This window comes from Peromyscus eremicus, chromosome X (assembly GCF_949786415.1).
Source record: "Peromyscus eremicus chromosome X, PerEre_H2_v1, whole genome shotgun sequence".
NCBI lineage: Eukaryota > Metazoa > Chordata > Mammalia > Rodentia > Cricetidae > Peromyscus > Peromyscus eremicus.
The window spans coordinates 35,677,803-35,696,868 of NC_081439.1; the positions used below are offsets into that span (position 1 = coordinate 35,677,803).

The following is a 19,066-nucleotide window of genomic DNA, read 5'->3' on the forward strand; positions in this document are numbered from 1 at the left end:
ATTTAATCAAGGCATATGCAATAAATATTTGCAATAGATCTAGAATTCTTGAAGTGTATAGTAGAATATTTTGTGAGGCACTTGAGGATAGAAACAACCAAAATTTGTGGCTGCAATTATATGTAAAACTAGATCAACCAGAACATGGCAAAAAAGAGCATATTTATCTGTGAAAATATCTGTGGCAAATTATAAAAATAGTGGTTGCAAAGGAGTTGCCAGTACAGCCAACAACTACAACAAATATGTAAAGTACATATAAGGTTCCTGATGCATTAGACAAGTATCTTCACTTCATAAAGTAAAATCTTTTGTCAAATTTTAAAAATTTGTTCAAAATATGATAAAATGTGGTTAGGGATACTTTTAATTGAAATTTCCAGTAAATCTTAGAATTTGTTATAAGTTGTTAAAAATTTATGATGCCAGAGAATAACCATTCTTTTAAATGATAGCTATGGATTTGCAATTTAGGTTTACTTCAAATCAATTTAATGAGTTAACTTTTTAAATATTCTAATTTTTGAAATGTTATGATTTAGATTCAGAGTACATTGATATAAAACTCTAGAACTTGTTAGATGCATGGCTTGAGTTGTCATGTGAGAAATGTTAACATAATATATATTAGGATGTTATTATTTAATATTATTGTTTGAAGATTAAATTCAGCCACATTGAAAGTATTTTGTAAACTTCAATGTGTCATGCAAATGCTATATAGTAACAATGTTGTCTTGACAAATTCTCACTGTGATTTCTAATATGAATATAGGACATATCACTTAATACTAATTTACTTCTTTTCAACTTAGTTGCAGCTTCAATTTGAAACCTGCAGAAGTTTGTCTTGGTCATTAAATGACTAAATAAAGGTATCATCTTCCTAGCTGGTGCTTTCATTTTGACATGTTATTAGGGTCAATTATTTTATCATGTATTTGATTGTTTCACAACTGAGGCTTTCTGTAACTAAAATAATTTTATACATCATTTCTATGTTTTTCAATTCTTACATACAGCATAAATATCAGCATCATTTAACATATTTTTAATCCTGATGAACATTAAAGTGATCATGACTAAACTAATAACAACAAAATGTAAGCTAAACAATTATAATATAGTCTAAATACTGTGTCTATAGGAATGAAAATGAGATTTTATACTGTCGTACTGGAGGCAAAAAGAAATCTTCAAATGAATGACAATTCAGGAAAAAATATATTGTTGTTGAATAGTCATCAATCAAAATCTAAGCAAATTCAGAAACCTTCAAGTCAGTTATGAATATAAACTAGATCAATAATTTGAAGGAAATAAAATAGCCAATATTAAAAAGAAATCTGTGAAATGGGCATTAAATGCAACTAAACAGTCTTGTGTGACATTGGTGGTAATTACTGTGTGCATAAAAACATCTATGTGAGAGACAGAAAATATGCTTTGTCTTCCACACCATTATGCACTCTGTAGGTTTTGCTGTTTTCATTCATCTTAAGATTTTTTAAGATTTGTTTTTTTATCTTATATTTATCACTATGATTGTTCAAGGGTCAGGGTTTTTTTCCTGTTCCATTACTGTTATTCATTCCTGATTTCATTCTTGTCATTGCTGGAAAAAATGCACAGAATGATTTTGATCATCTTGAATTTGTTAAGACTTGTTTTATGACCATTTAAATCATAATTCTTAAGAGGGACAGAACTGAAAGTAACAAAATAAGAAAAAGGAATTTATTAGGGGAGTTGCTTTACTACAGTATGAGAGAGAAAAAACAGGCAATATACTATCTGCAAGATGGAGAATTGGAGGAATAGAATGGTTCCATCCAACGTAGAAGAGTGTAGAGTCGACAGGGCCATGGTATAATAGTTTGAAGATAAAGTTCTGAGGGCTTGGAAATGAAGTGATAGTTTCAGTCCTAGAACCCAAAGTCCAGAAAACCTGGAGTTCTAGCACAAAGAATAGTAGAAACCTGAGTCTGAGGAAAGAGGATAAAATTTTGGCCTTCCTCGGTCTTTGTTATATATAGGTCCATAGCTTTATGCTTGCCTGCATTGAGGGCAGATTTTCCTCCTGATTGAGACCACAGATTCACATGTAATTCCTCCTGGAGAATTTTTTACAAATATCTGCAGGATAACACATCATTCTAACACCATCATTCTAACCCAAAGCACAAACATGGAGGATTCACTTTCATCAGAAAAATGAAGGGGATGTCTAATTCATGTTCTCTATAGTTGTAGTGCTACTCATAATAGTTGAGAAGTAGATTCAACTGAGGTGTCCAGTGTTGAACATGATTTATATATATATATATATATATATATATATATATATATATATATATATATTTATTTATTGCTATATATTTATAAAAACTGAAAATCTGTTTTTTTCAGTAATATGGATGGATCTTGAGGTAATAATTTGAAGTATTCTAGGCACATCAGACAACACCAATGATGGCAATCATACCTGGAGTAATAAAAAATGTGGGTGTTTCTACTGGGAAGCAATTTTTTATAATTTCCTGTAGTTTTCTCTTTATCTTGTAAGCAAAGGTGGTCCTGACTACCTTTGTTTGTGTTATTTATTAAGCAATGCTGTTTACCATGTGAGAAAAGCCGCAAGGCACAAGAAAACCTACTATAAGAGTTTGTCAGGGGAAGGGGAACAGAGAGGAGTTCTTAGGCCTATAGGAACGATTGTGCAGGCAGAAGGGGGAGGGGATACGTGGGACCTGCTTTGATGGATTCCTCCTGCACATGTGCCTATGGGCTTACGTAGCTATGCCACACATGCGCATAGATTATGTGATCATGCTGTGTGCAAATTACGTGACCGCACAGCACATGGATTACATAGGATGTAAGGCCCTGGGATGAGTAAGCATTTTGCCAGCACATGTACAATCATGGGGGAGTGGCTAGGAATTCTAACAGTTTGGGCTTATCTTTTCACGTTTTTTTTTAAATCAATACATACTGTACAAGTTGTTCTCTGTCCCACCAGCCAGCTCCCAAATAATGACAAGGAGACTTATTATTAATTATGAAAGCTCAGCCTTATCTTAGGCTTGTCCCACTAGTTCTTATAACTTAAATTAACCCATTTATTTTAATCTACATTCTGTTGTATGGCCCATTACCTCAACTCTCCATACTGTTTATGCTGCTTGCTCTGCATCTAACTGGCGACTCTGCCTTCTTCTTCCCAGAGTTCTCTCTCTGCCTGGAAGTCCCACCTATAGCTCCTGTCTAGTGATTGGCCATTCAGCTTTTTATTATACCAATCACTGCAATACATTTTCACAGTGTACAAATACCCCACAACGCATACAGTCTGGGAAGATTGAAAGAATGAATGTCTCCTGAATGCTTTAAAGTCTCAGACTACTTCACCACCTTATTAGATTTCTTTTACTGTATAGCTCATTATTATACATTTACAAACTTGAAGCAACATTCATTTATTAACTCAGTGTTCTATGTTAGAAGTCTGATGTTGTATAAGTAGTTTTCTACGTGGGGCATAACAAATGTTGAACTAAGGCACCCACTGAATTGAGTGCTTATCTTAAAATTCCAGAGAAAAATTACCTCTCAATGTAATACATATTATGTCCAAACCTGATAATTTTGAGGCTGATCTTAATTCCTATAAACCACACATATTCCTTGTCATTGTGGCAATCTCTGTATTCAAAACTAGCAATAGAAAATGGACACCTTTAGAGACATTTCACGGCCTTGATGCAGCAGGGAGGGTCTTGGTCCTGCCTCAATTGAATGTACCAGACTTTGCTGACTCCCCATGGGAGGCCTTACCCTTTTGGAGGAGGGGATGAGGGGCAGAGCAGGTGGGGGAGGTTGGGGGAGCAGAAGGAGGGATGAGAGGGAGCTCTGTGGTTGGTATGTAAAATGAATTTAAAAAATTATAAATAAAAAAAGAAAATGGACACCTTGTTGAATAATTTTCATTCAAATATGTTTGACTTCTCTATCTCTTAGTGCTAGATCTAAGTTTCTAGGCTTCTGTAATTAGGTCAAGCAAACACTGATTACGTCTTTTTCTTAAAGTCAATTTATCATACAAAATGGTGTATGGGAGCATAATAAATATTTTTAGTTCTGATGATTATAAAGAGGAAGTACATACACATCTAAGTCAGAGGAGATTGATGGTGACCTCCTGAAATTTATGCTGAACAAAGGCATCACAAAAGAAGACTTCTTTAAGCTTAATATTTCTCCTTTGTAACACAATACTGTGATACTGTATGTGGCACCTGGCCCTCCTTTCATTGCTCCATGGAACATGATGTTCAATGAATATTTTAAGCATTTGGGCCCTCACTACTGCTATGCCTCTGAATAATATACCAGCAAACAGGAACCTAATAGCTTCTGTCAGCATTTCTTAAAATGTGGCATGCTGAATTGTTATCTTGCAAACAGGATAAAATGTCGGATCTTTCATAGGTTTTGACAGCTCCAAAAAATAGAGTGCTGGCTTAACATGTTTAAAATTTGGTTTCAATATGATATAATTTCAAGATCACATGCATCATAGATTTTTAGAATACTTATGAATGCTTTAAAGTAAATGAAAGTATAATCAGTTTACATTTTGAAAAGACTCTCAAAGCTTTTTCAGTTCATACATTTCAGCTCAGTACTAACTAAATTAGTCTAGATATTAGAAGACATTATATCATCAAAGTGTATAAAATACATTAGTATTTGAAATAATATTTGGCAAAATATTAATCTGAAATTCTCAATAAAGCACAGGAAAAATTGATGTTTCTATGTCTTAATTTATCATGATACAATATGAACTTCAAATTTTTACCTGAAATTGACTAGAAATGGCAAATAATTGATGAAAACAACTGATGTACCTTAGAGGATATTAATAATATGCATTCAATATTTTAATGAACAGTCTAATATAGAGAAACTGTAATGTGGTTGAATTATGTTCTAATAAGATGCCCATTGTTACAGACATATAAAGAAATCTCAGATTATTATTAATTTAGACATAATTTTTTAGCTCTTTCAATTACAGATATTGTTACTAGAAACAATTCATTTTGTAATATAAAGCTTATACAAACAGATTCAATTATAACAAGTGCTATAGTTGTAATAAATAAAAAAAATCCAAATCACATATCACTTAGATGAGATGAAGAAGCATATGCTTTATTGTGTTATGTAAGAGTGATAGATAGATAGACAGACAGATAGATGATAGATAGATAGATAGATAGATAGATAGATAGATAGATAGATAGATAGTTGTTCCCTTGAGAAAAAGTCCCTGCAGTTTATTTTCCAGAGAATCTTAGGCTAAAGCAGTAAACAAAGCAAGAAGAAAATTACATCTGCAAACTTCCAGACTAAACAGCCTTCTTTCAAAAGACTGGCAGTTTCTTTTGGGTACAGTTATGTGTCAAAGCTATAATTTTCCATTTACTTTTATTTATTGTTGTATATGTAGGATGTTTACCCCAATTTGATGCCATTTGCTCTTTGTCAGAGAAAATCTTCCTGCAGACACATATAAACTACAATTATTCCCCTGATGCAAGTTGTATAAATGGCCCCTGTCATTCTTCTTTTGACACTGTTCACTTCTCCACAGGGAAATCAGTTGTCAAATGACTGAAGTCCTATATAATTCAGTTCTAATGGATTGTACATGGCAAGGGTGATTCAAACTGCACTAGTTCAAAATACCTTTCTCCAAACTGCCATTGTATCTGAAAAGATGAAGTTCTACTGTGATTGCTATTGGAATGGCTGTTGTGGCAGTCTTTGGTTTCTAGAGGATGCCTAATTTAAGTAAAAACACATAGATCACAGATGAGCTGGAAGGCCCAGATGCACGGTATTGGGTGTAAGGTGATTTAAACAGCAGTTGAAGTTGCACATTTTTCACCTTGAAGCAGTTCTGTTTTGATCCATTTATTATCAGTTTACTATAGTACTGTATTTAAATACATTTGTTCACATACAGAGTGCACCTTCAGTTGGGTGTGGGATATGGCATCTCACAACTGAAATCCCAAAACCCAGGAGGCTATGGCAGGAAGACTAAAATGAGTTAGAGACCAATATAGGATATTTAGTGAGTTTGAGGCCAGTATGGTCTACAGTAAGTCCATGGGTTAAAAAACGTTTTTCACCTTCCCCTCAAGAGCTACATATATCTCAAATAGAGAAGTAAACCATTTTACATGTTGATTGTCAGGAGCCTTGTACACTGTTCAGTGGCTATCCATTCCCATGCTAACCCAATGGTCCTTGCTAAAAAGCAGTATGATTAGCCACTGTTGTGGGACCATTAGATCCCTTTTTAAGACAATTGTGCCCACACATTAATGTCACCTGTTGGGTTCAGTTGACTTTTAACAGTCATGAATAGTTATATTTGTCTCCAGCATGAATTAGTGCTTTAAAGTACCATAAAATACAAGTAGCCAGGAAAAGTCTGACAAGAGAGATAAGGTTTACCTCCTGAATACTCCATGTGATATGAAAGTTATTTTATCTTTTTGATCATTCAGTGTATGAAAGATTTGAGTTCTTATTTTTTTTCTCCAGACACTTCAGTTCTAAGAAAACCTTGATAGATTTTTCAGAGTCATTTTTATTCTGAGGAGAGGAATCACAAGTGAGAACAAACAATAATCATATCCACAAAAACCACTCCATAACATCTATGTCAGAATTTCTGCTCTTGTGAATATGTCACGTGATATTACAAAGAAAACAGTAAGGCTACAGATAGAATTCAGTTTGTAATCAGATGGTCTTAGACATCTTGGATTATCTGGACGGGCTCTTTGAACTGACAATATCCTCTCTAACTGTTAGAAGGAGGTAGCCAGGAGAGAAACAGACAGGAGCATGAGAAGGACCTATGCTTTTGGGATACTGACTGAAGAAAGAAGGAAGTTGTCACTAGCGAAGGAACATAGGCATCCTTTAGAAGCTAGAAAAGACAAGACATCAGATTCTTCTTTAGAGCTTCTACGAGAAATGCAATGCTATGATGCCCTTGAGTTCAGCCCTATTAGATCTGTTTCATACTTCTGCTCTTCAGCAAAGAATAAGAACAGATTTTTGTTATTTTTTAAAGATTCATTTTATTTTATGTATATGATTATTTTGCCTGCACACACACACACACACACACACACACACACACACACACACACACGTATGTATGCATATACAGAAAGATAAAAGTGTTGGGACAACTGGAAGTGTAGTTATGAGTGCTTGTGAGCCACCATGTGGATGCAGGGAAGTGAACCCAGGTCCTTTGCAACAGCAGCAAGCACTTTTTTTTTTTAACTGCTAGGTAATCTCTCTCTCCAGCCCCATTTTTTTAATTAAATTTTTTTCATTTGTTTTGAACCCCACTGCAGCTTTCCCTCCCCACTCCTCCCACTTCCTTCCCCCATCTTTCCTCTGGCCCCTCCTCAATCCAATCCTCCTCTGTTTCTGCAAGCCTCCCATGGGTGCCAACAAAGCATGGCCTATCAAGTGGAGATAGGACTAAGCTCCTCTCCTTGTATTAAGGCTGGGCAAGGTAATGCAGCATCAGGAAAAGATTCCCAAAAGCCAACCAAAGCATTAGGGAAAGGCCCTGTTCCCACCACCACAAGTCTCACAAGTAGATCAAGCCATACAACCTTCACACATATGCAGAGGGCCAAGACCTGTCTCATACAGACTTCCTAGCTGTTGGTCCAGAGTCTGTGAATGCCCATGAGAAGGCCAGTTACTTCTGTGGGTTTCCTTGTGATGACTCTGACGTCCCTGGTTTGTACAATCCTTCTCCTTCTCCTAACAGAATTTCTTGGGCTTGGTCCAGGGCTTGGCTGTGGATCTCTGCATCTGTTTCCATCAGTTACTGGATGAAGACTCTTTAATAGCAATTGAGGTCTTACCAATGTGATTACAGGAGATAGCCAGTTCAAGCTACCTATCCACTATTGCTAGGGATCATCCTTGTATATTTGTGGGGCTTTCCCTTACACCAGGTTTCTACCTGACCACAAAATGCCCCCCACATCAAGACATCTCTTTCATTACTCTCCCCCTCCATCCACTCCTCAACCAGATCCCTCATGTTCCATTTCCCACCTATCCCTAGTCTACCCAGGAGACAGCCACTAAATTCATTACAATAATAAGAAACTATAACATTCAATTAGTTGGATTTTTGTAGTCATATTCACTGTGAAATCATTTGAATTATGATTGTTTTTTAAAAACACTATTCACATTGTCAGTATACATACTATAATAAACATTCTTTAAAAGTAATTTCTGTATCAGGTTATGAGTGTTTCTAAAGAACTACAAAAGGAATGAAAAAAATTATTTGATGACACACATCTCCCAGAGTTTTTAACTGTATAATTACCTGATCTGCAGCTTCTAAAACAAATCAGTGTTCATGGTAGTTTCAATATTGGATGAGGAGGGATATGCTGTGGCCCTTCGTAAGCTTCACACCTTCAAGAAAGATAAATATTACACAGCTTTGTCATGACTGAAAAGAAAAACACACAGTAATTACAAACTGAATTCTATCTGTAGCCTTACTTTTTTCTTTTGATATCACGTGACATATTCACAGGAGCAGGATTCAGACATAGATGGCATGGAGTGGTTTTTGTGGATATGAGTGGTGTTTGCTCTCACTCATGTTTCCTCTCCTTGGAATAAAAACACACTCCCCTCCAGCAGCTCTTGCTTTATAGCTTTATCTGATCTTCCTCCAAAGCTTAATTTGTGTTTTGATCTATTTGCTATATCAAATAGCAGCTTGTATAGTCACTAGATATTTCTCTTAATAATATTGAACGACATGCTTTCTTTTGTGAGTTTAGGTCTGTGCCTTTCAAAATAAGAAAACTGTGAATGAAAATAACACTTTCACAGTTTTTGTCTGATGCAGAATTTTATGTAAACTAAGAACTAAGAGATGTTTGACATGTATTGTGAGTATAAGAACTTCCCATGGGGGGAAGAGAAAAAACCCAAAACACAATACTATCCTGAGAAAGAAACGCCAAATCCAAACTGAAAGACTTAGTTTCAAATTCCATCAAAGTAATGTTATTACTTGCATGGCCTTTGGCAAATCATGTACTCTCCTTGTGCCAGCTATAAAATGGAAATAATAACATGCATTGTAGATCAATTTAGTGGTTTGATAACAAAATACATATGATTAACTTGCTTAACATTCAGGAACTTGCACCAACCACAGTCTGTCTGTAGCTGTGCATCTTGCCATGATACTCTGACTCTGAATGTTTACTTTCCTGTGCTTCATGCATTGATTTTCTTTCTGAAGCAAAACAACTGTATCTCATCAATTAAAACAGGCTCTCAAATCTGCAGCTGTGAGTTTTGATGACTCCTAGTTTCCATGTAATGCATTTTAATTTTGCAGTGAATGTCAGTTTTCATCAGCACTAATGTCCTCATGACATAATATGACTTGAAGATATGCAAATAACATCTTAACAGGTATTTCTAATTAGATGCAGGTCGTGGGTGGGCAGGTACTCTCTAATTAGTTCTGAGGTAATCAGGAAAAATCACATTTGATTTTATGCTATAATTTCACTTCAGGAAGATCAGGGCAGAGAGGCAGGCACACAGCTCATTTTCTTTCACCGAAAGATACTTCATCTCTCTACTTTTAGCTTCTTCAGAGCATCTCCATCCTCTTTAATTCACATTTTGTATAAACCCAGGGATTTTGCTTTGCACCATAAATAGAACACTAACCAGGCTGAAAGCAAAACTACGGGGTTCTATGGGTACACAATAGTCAGATAGCAAAGCAAACACACAGGTATCAGACCACTTTAATCAAAAATTGCCACTTCACCTTCTCTTTCTTCTTTTTTGGGGCCTCAGCATTGGGTGGTGCCTACCAAAATTGATGAGAGCAATCTTATTTATTCAGTCTCTATTTTCAAATGCTAATCTTTATCAGGAATACTCTGACAGATAGGTAGAAGGGGAGTAGTAAAGAGAGAAAAATTAAGGTCTTAACAAGCAATTCCGTTTTGTGCAGTAAACATTTTCTACTATTTCAAGGATATTAACTATGTAAGGTTTCTTCTTTCTTCCCTATTGTGCTGGTTTTTAAGGGTTTTTTTATGATATGGATTGAAACTCTGAAATTAGAGCCTGACACAGGCTGGCCAAGTGTTCTAACACTGAGCTATCCCAGCCTTCTTTACTTTTTATTTTGAGACAGGGTTTCCCTCAGTTGCCCAGTTTGCCTTGTGTTCACCCAGTAGCATAGGTAAGTCTTGAATTTGACAGTCTCCTGGATCAGCCTTTTGAGTCTGGGAGTTTTAGCTTTGTACCACTAGTGTTATGCCCAGATCACGGAGACTCCCAAAAGACCACCACAGAGACCAAATCACATACGTAAAAGCAAAGAGCCTTTATTTCAAGCTCAAGGTTAGTCTCTCTGCCTGTCTGACGCAGCAGTGAGAACAGGGCCCCCCGAGCCTAGGCAGGGTGGCATTTTTAGCAAAGCGGAGGTTGGGGTGAGGGGATTTCCAGGGTTCAGGACCCTGACTGGCTGACATTTGTCTAGGGCTATCTGTAAAAAGGGAATAGGTATGTGCTAGGCTCAGGGACATCTGGTGATCTTATCTAATTTTATCTGATTGGAATGTTTGGGATGTCAGGTTCTTCCCCTTAGATGCTGACCCATCCCTGGGTGGATCCCTGGGTGGTGTCACTTTATGGCTTTTCCTGGATCCAGTGTTGCCTGCCAGTAAGCCTATCATGGCAGCTATGTGGCCAAGTTGTTTTGGGCCTGCCACACTAGGATGGAGTTTTTTTTGATGGTTTTGATCCTTTCTTTTAGGTAATCACAATTTCTACATGAGTTTTTGCTACTTGTTATAGATTAATGGTGTCAAATAGGTATTAGAAGTTCTCTGTCCTCTGGTCGTGTTACTGGATATTTTGGAGTCTCCCTTGTGGTCACCAGATGACACTGGGGGAATTGGGGTCCCCTCATGGGGTTCTTATTCTTATCAATAGATTAATTTAGGAATACACGTACAAGGAATCTCAAAGACAATTTCATGAGTTTAAAGAAAAACCCCAGGGTAGATGAGCTACAAAGAACAGCAGCTTCCCAGAAGAGAAGGAAAAATGTTGGACCACTTTAGTTAAAGAAGCCTGGAGGTCAGTCATGTGGTGGCAGAGGCACCCATTTTTTAGGAAGAGGAGCCTTAAGGAAAGAGTAATGAAGCTCAGAGTTAGAGAAATCATGGAAAAGTTGCCCTTTTCAGAGTAATTTAGAAAAGTGAGCAGAACTAGGAAGCAGCATGGCTGAACCCTGTAGGAGACTGTAGCAGGGATGGAAATTTTAGTAAGGAAAAGTACATTACAGTATTAAAGGCATAAGTGTCCTCCCTATCTCATTAGCGCAGCTTCAGGTGAAAGTGCCTTCCTAAGGGGAGTTCCCATCTTCCTGAGGTGTGGTCCTTTAGCCAGGTCATTGACACCACCCAACTGAAATGTTAGAGTTCTACCTAGGTCGGAGATTTTCATTCTGTTGACCAGAAGACAGTTCCATTAGCTGGCCTTTACCACTCCACCATCAGTGGGTATAGAAAGTTTTGGGTGCTACTTTATCATGGGTAAATCAGAAATTGAAATAATCACATCTTTGATCAACTCTTTGTTGTAGAATATTATTTTAAGGTGTGCTACTGTGAAGCTGTGATACTTTGGCTGTCTAAAACACCAGAAGGTTTAATAAAGATCTGAATGGCCAATAGTGAGACAGAAGAAAGGATAGGTGGGGCTGGCAGGCAGAGAGAATATATAGAAGGAGAAATCTGGGAGGAGGGTAGAAAGGAAAAACAAAAGGAGAAGGAGCCAGAGGAGGAGGACTCTAGGGGCCAGCCACCCAACAACACAGCAAGCCATGGCATAAGAGTAAGATTTACAGAAGAGAATCAGAAAAACCCAGAGGCAAAAGGTAGATGGGATAAATTGTTAAGGAAAGCTGGCAAGAAACTAAGTGTAAGACAAATTGCTAAACAGTCTTATTAATAAAAAACCCAGAGCCAGATTTTGGGGTTAAAACTGAGAGATCAGAGGAATAGGGCAAGCCACAACCAACCTCACCTTACCAATGCTCAGCCTCCAAAGAGACTTACTTCCTATATACCCATGCCTATAGCCTTTCTGTCCCTGCCATCTCCCTTCCTCTCTCTGCCCAGCTATGTCACTTCCTGTCGGTCTGTACAGACCTCCAGACCTTTATGATTAACTAGTGTTGGAATTTAAGGCGTGTGCCACCACACCTGGCTTTGTTCCCTGTGTGGCCTTGAACTCACAGAGATCCAGATGAGTCTCTGCCTCCCGAATGCTAGGATTAAAGGTGTGTGCTACCATTGCCTCACATCTATGTTTAATATAGTGGCTGGCTTTTTCCTCTGATCCTCAGATAAGCTTTATTAGGGTACCCAATATATTAGGGGAACGCAATATATCATCACAACTAAGCTAAGCTAAGGCTAGGCATTCATGAGTAATAACAAGTCTCCATGTGTGAATTTATTTGGGAGCTGGGGGGTGGGTCCCTTAAAGAGCAAAAACAAACAACAGCCCTTTGTTCTCAGTTGTAGCAGGGTCCTTTGCTGTTGTTCCCTTTGGGGGCAGGGGCCAAGTAGGTGCAGAGTCAAACCACACAGTGTGGTGGTATTGTGTTCCCCGAAATATTGTGTACCCTAATAAATTTATCTGGAGTCAGAGAACAGAAAAGCCACTAGATATGTAGGATAGACAGTGGTAGCACACGCCTTTAATCCTAGCATCCCAGAGGCAGAAATCCATGTGTTCAAGGATACAGCCAGGCATGGTGACACACGCCTTTAATCCCAGAAAGCGAGCCTTTAATTCCAGGGAGTGATGGTAGAAAGCAGAAAGGTATATAAGGCGTGAGGACCAGAAACTAGAAGCATTTGGCTGGTTAAGCATTCAGGCTTCTAGCAGCAGTTCAGCTGAGATTCATTTGGATGAGGACACAGAAGCTTCCAGTCTGAGGAAACAAGACCAGCTGAGGAACTGGTGAGGTGAGGTAGCTGTGGCTTGTTCTGTTTCTCTGATCTTCCAGTGTTCACCCCATTAACTGGCCTCAAGCTTGATTTTATTAATAAGACTCTTTACAATTCATGCTACAACACAGACTCCAGGAGAATGTTGAAACAACAAGCTCAGTTTATTCAAGAAGAGGCAAGCCTTATATATCCTCCACCCCACTCTGGGGGAAGGTCTGATGAATATGCATCTGCTGGTATGACATGGCTGCCCCTCATTGGTGCATGTCATCTCCAGATCATGTTTCTGCTGCTGTTGCTAAGACCACCAGGCAGACCCAGGCTGGCTCTCAGAAAGTATCTTTTTTACACTCAGTATCTATGCAAGGTATTTCTTTGGAGAGCAGAAAATTATCTAAAGGGAAATTTTCCTGTATTTTGACATGTAGCATAAAGCAACCTGTTTAGTTTCAGAGTGTAAGTGGGTGATAGATGCTTGTGGACTTAAAGATGCACTTTGTGCACTTACTTTTATGCAGGAGCTAAGCATCAGTTTAATTTATGTTTACTTACTTCAGCACTTAGTTCTTAGGCTAGATTACCATAGAAAAATACTGGCCTATTTTCTGTTGATAAGGAAGTGAACACTTAACTGCAGAGAACTGAGGAGACTGAATAGACTGGGATCATTGCTTCCTCTTTATTTTGTTTCTAATGCTACAACAAAACAGTACAAATTGAATAACTCATAACTAAGCAAAATTTATTTTTCACTATTTTGGAGGCTGGAAAGTTTAAAATCATGATATAAACAAAGCTGACTGAGGACTCCTTTCCTGAAGTTTAACTTGTGTTTCTCCTGCCTCAGCCTTCTGAGTCTGGGATTACAGACTTGTACAACCAGGAGCAACTTTAGTTCATTCTGATACTTTTCCTTCAGGTTATCACAATTTTTTCATAAATTTTTTGATACTTCTCATAGATTGATGCTTTAAACAATGTAATAGAAGCTTCATACATTCTGATGGCATTATTTGAAATGCCTATCTTTTTGCAGTATCCTCTTATGGCAGAAAGCAAAAGACTTTGGTGCTACACTACATTATAGACAAGGGAAATAAATACCTGAACTACTGTGGCTGTTCTATAATGGGCCTAGAAAATAGATAAATGCTATCTGTGCTGGGCATCAATGAGTATATATAGCTTTGGCAAAGCATCATCCTATAAATGCCAATCATCTGATAAAAAATGAGGATGCTGAAAAAAAAATGCCTCAAGCTGGGTTCCCTAGAAGCAGACCTGAAATGAAAGTGAAGTATAAATAATCACAGCTTGAGTTGGGATAATACCAAAACACACAGTAGTAGGAACAAAACAGGAAATATGGCCAATAAAAGGTGTTGTATCAAGTAAATTATTGTGGATTCATTACGAGAGCTCAATTCCCTTGGGGAGCTGTGAGAGTTGGAACAGTACACATGCATGTTAGAGAAAACTAGAGTTGAACAAAATTAAAACAATGAAGATACATCTTACTTTATTAGAGCCTGTTTGCTGATAAAAAAAAAAGATCTATAGAAATGTAGCTCATTGTAGAACTGGGCATGATTCTGAATATATCATGTGCAGGTATGCATTTATAACACAAAAATAGGAAATGTCAGAGGTAAGAAATGAGATTCTGGCTCAACAGATTTGAAGAATGATCAGGGTATTCAGGCATGAAGGGTAGAGGAGGTTTTGAATCAAGATCCAGAGTTGTCAAATGGAAAGGACAAGGATTCTTTCTTATCTGACTTACTAGATTGTTGCTAAAAATGAATTCTAAAAGGAAGGAAATGAAGTCCCAGTTTAAGACTGGGTAAAGAAAAAACAAGGTCACAGGAGACTACATAAAGTTTTGGTCACAACTATCTCTTCTCAGGGGTAAGGAGGCTAGATGACTTTGACATTGATCTTTTATTAGTAATTGGTTGAGGACTGCTTCTCAGAACATTAATTTCCTGTCTTTGAAGCTTTCCTGAGAAGATGGAGAAGGTTTTGGCTGCCAAGGAAAGTCTTTCAACAATTGGAATTGTCAGAGCTTACACTCTAGTGCTAAGGCAACAAGGATGGAGGTGGAACCCTGAAGGGTTCAGCTATAAGCCCTCAGTAGAAGACCACATACACATCAGGGGTTGAATGAGTCAACAGCTGCTTTCATCTTGGCTCTCTCCTCTGGATAACTAATGACTTCTCAGGAGCTATGATTTAGGAAGAGAGAAGAAGAGAGGAGAGGAGAGAGGGTAGTAGAAGAAAGACTGAACTAAACCAAAGTCAACCAGTGTAAATATCCTCCTAGTAGTTAGAAAAGTATGGGTCTTGAAAACTGAAGGTACACTTGGAAACTGGCATTAAGGCAGTTAGAAAAAATAAAGACTCCTAGCAACACTGGAGAAGGTGCCTGTAGTCCTTCACCTGTAGTAGGATTGGTGAATACTCTAGTTGTCATCATAGAACCTACATCCAGTAACTGATGGAAGCAGATGCAGAGACCCACAGCCAAACACTGGGCTGAGCTCCTGGAGATCAGTTGAAGAGAGGAAGGAGGGATCATATGAGCAAAGGAAGTCAAGATCATGATGGGGAAAACCACAGAGACAGCTGACCCATGCTAGTGGGAACTCACGGACTCTGGAATGACACCCGGGGAACCTGCATGAAACCCAACTAGACCCTCTGAATGTGGGTGAAAGTTGTGTGGCTTGATCTGTTTGTGGGGCCCCTGGCAGTGGGACCAGGTCTTATCCCAGGTGCATGAACTAGCTTTTTGGAGTACATTCCCTATGGTGGGATACCTTGCTCAGCCTTGATGCAGGGGAGAGGGGCTAGGTCCTGTCTCAACTTGGTAGGACAGACTTTGTTGACTCCCTAAGGGAGGCCTTACCCTCTCTGAGGAGTGGATGGGGAATGGGATGGGGGGAGATGGGGGTAGGAGAAGGAGATGGAGGGGAAACTGGAGTTGGTATGTAAAATTAAAAAAACAAATGTTACAATGTAACTTTTAAAAATTAATAAAGTATGTATGTGTAGTTCATTAAACCATCAATGATTAAAAAAAAGTATTCCACAAGCTGGATCTTGTGGAAGGGGCAAGAGCAAAGGTGGCAGGAGCAATGAAGGGCACCTCTTTATCATGGAACCTCAGAATCCTCAAGATTATTAGGCACTCTGGTACAGGCAGAATAATACAGCTGCCCCAAATTATCAGTTCTACTTGGTGCCACCAACTCAGATCACCAATAACTCACAGAGCACCTTTGTATTATTTTGGGACAACATGCTCCTCTAAGAGAATAGGATGCTGGCTTTACTGTGACAAGAACAAGTTCTCATCAGGAGCAGGTCTAAGGAATGAAAGTTTGCAACTCTAAGTAATGAAGTAGGAAGAGATAGATGATCCTGAGCGAATGTGAACACACATACACCTGTCCAAAGTGACCCTGCTGAACCATGTCTCTACTCCTCAAGCTTGTCCCACTCTGTCCCCTATTTTTACTTCCTCTCCTTTCTACATCTATGAAAACTAATTTGATATATCCTTTTCCACTTACTTTATATTTTGGTACCTTTAACAACACACAGTGATGTAGTGAGAAAGGCAGCTGCCAAAAGTGATGTCTTTGAGTTGAATTGAACACTTTTATCCAATATCAAGTCCTATGACGTGAACTCAAAGTGGCTCCTACAGGCCCAGAACAGAAACAGCTTTCAGGATGGTGTGTTCTCTTGCATTCATTCTGCCAGTGTCTTGCAAGCCATCTGCAGAGATTTCTTACAGAGGTAAGAGGAGGACTTGGAACTCACAGCCATTGATTTCCTGGCCAGGGCAGCAGAAACTATCAATACAATCAATGCCTATTGTGGCAAGGGTTGTTTTGCTACCCTTTTTCTGCTGAACCACAGAATTTCAAGTCTTCACAACTTTAGCCACTGTGATCCAGGCTGGGTTTGAATTATTGAACTGGTGCCCACATTGGTCACCTAATACTCAACTACAGACCTTATGAGTATTTATTCAAAACTATATGTCTTGGGATTTCCCAATGGCTGGAGATTTAGGGCCTCTGCTCTGAGACATGGCAGTAATATTATATATTATGATATACTTGGCAGACTCTGAGAAGGCTGGGAGAATTGAGCTCTCACTTAACTACCACAGCAGTGTCTGGCAGGTCACCTCACACCTCGGAAAACAGATCAGTGTCTTGCAGGTGAGATGGTTTATGATTTTGTGACTATAAATCACACTATCTTGAAAGCAGACTTATAGTTCCTTGGCAATGTTGTAGAGCAGCACTGTAACTCTTGGGGACTCATGAGAGGTGTGTATTGCCTGTATCAAAGTCATCCTGAGCTTTCCTCAAGTTACAGAGAGGCAGGAATAACAAAGCAGGCAGAACAGAGTGGGGCTAGGTCCCTTCTCAATCACACTCTTCCTACTAATGACCAGATCACATCCCATGTATGATTACAAGAGTCATACACACTAAATCCCAATACAAACATGTTAAGAGTGTTAGAATATTCTTGTGTGTCTCATTCATATCCCGCATCCAAATACAGCATGTCGGTGATGGAGCAGGGCACTTAGTCTTTGCTCTGTTTATGTCCTAAATTGAATTACATCCCAACACTGAATGTTCTGTAGTCTTCTTGTTTACTGTACGCACGTTGTTATACAATTATACAACTCCATTGTTGGAGAAGTGCTTCCATTCATTCTTTTCTTCATTTATATACATAGGTCAATAAGAGTGCTGCATACATAGGGTCAATGTAACTCTACAGTGATGCTGAATCTTTGTTTTGTTCCATTGAGATGCAAACACCAGATCTTAATTTTTACCCATCTCATATTCTACTCACAAATGCTCTAGTAGTGTAAGTAATATAAAGAGGGCATTCTTTTCCTTCTTTTTGTCTACTTTCCATTTGTACCATTGCAATGGTGACCCAGGATGTTATACTTTGTCCTGTCCACACTGCATCCCCAGCTGTACAGTGCACTGACAATGTATTTTCCTCTTTCTTTTCAAAGCCTCTTCCATGTACAGGAACAACACAGGTTATATAGGGCTGTTCTGGTTGGTACATTCACCTACAAATCCATTACAGTGCTACACACTTGTGGTCTGAGACTGACCCTATGTGTCTTCATTTCATGGTATGCCCAATTACTCTTATGCAGTAATAATCTAGGCCTCTTATTATTTACCCAGTTCATGCCAGCTATCTGAATGAATGATACTCTTTATCTCTTGTATTCAGTTACACATTGCACTAGAAAGAAGTCTCCAATGTGACTTCTGTTCATCTTCCCTGTGTAGTTTCTCCTGCTGGCTCAGGTGCGATTTGCCTTGTTTATGTCCCTTACAACAAAACAGATGGAATGATGATATTCCTGTTCTTTGCCAGCTGTCAAAGCATTGTGATGGTGTGGTTGTGTTTCTTCAGTGCTGCTGAGTTAAGCCATTGCAGCACCCAGATCAAGTACAGACCTAACTGTAACCACAACCAAGGTGAACAGAAGTACCAGCGTGTCTTTATTTAATTCTTCCATCATAATGAAGGTATTAATAATGGGCTGTTATAATTGAGGCTTCAGGGTAATAGGAGACATCTCATTGAGCATGTGAATAATTTTGTGATGAGTTTGAGTCAGCCAACTACAAGTTATCTTTGCATCCTTCTGCAATCCATAATGCACCAGAAGCTGGCCCTGGGGCAATAACCTCTTATTTCTAGGATTAGAAAGTGTTGGTGAGTTAATGAGGTTTATAACTTTCAATAATAACTAGTGTCTATTGGTGATGATATATAACTCTGAGATTTGTCTCTGGATGGGTCCAATATTAAATTCTCTAACAGAGAATGACTTTCAATAATCAAAG

General features: G+C 38.3%; 1 long non-coding RNA gene across 1 annotated transcript in view; it reads right to left on the reverse strand.

Annotated features, from left to right (window-relative positions):
• LOC131899169 (uncharacterized) overlaps window positions 1-8,551 on the reverse strand; it is a 109,951-nt gene extending 101,400 nt beyond the window's left edge. The window contains exon 1 of the long non-coding RNA XR_009376062.1: window positions 8,459-8,551. This is a non-coding gene — a long non-coding RNA (uncharacterized LOC131899169). The remainder of the gene's footprint in view (window positions 1-8,458) is intronic.
• Window positions 8,552-19,066: the final 10,515 nt, after the last annotated feature.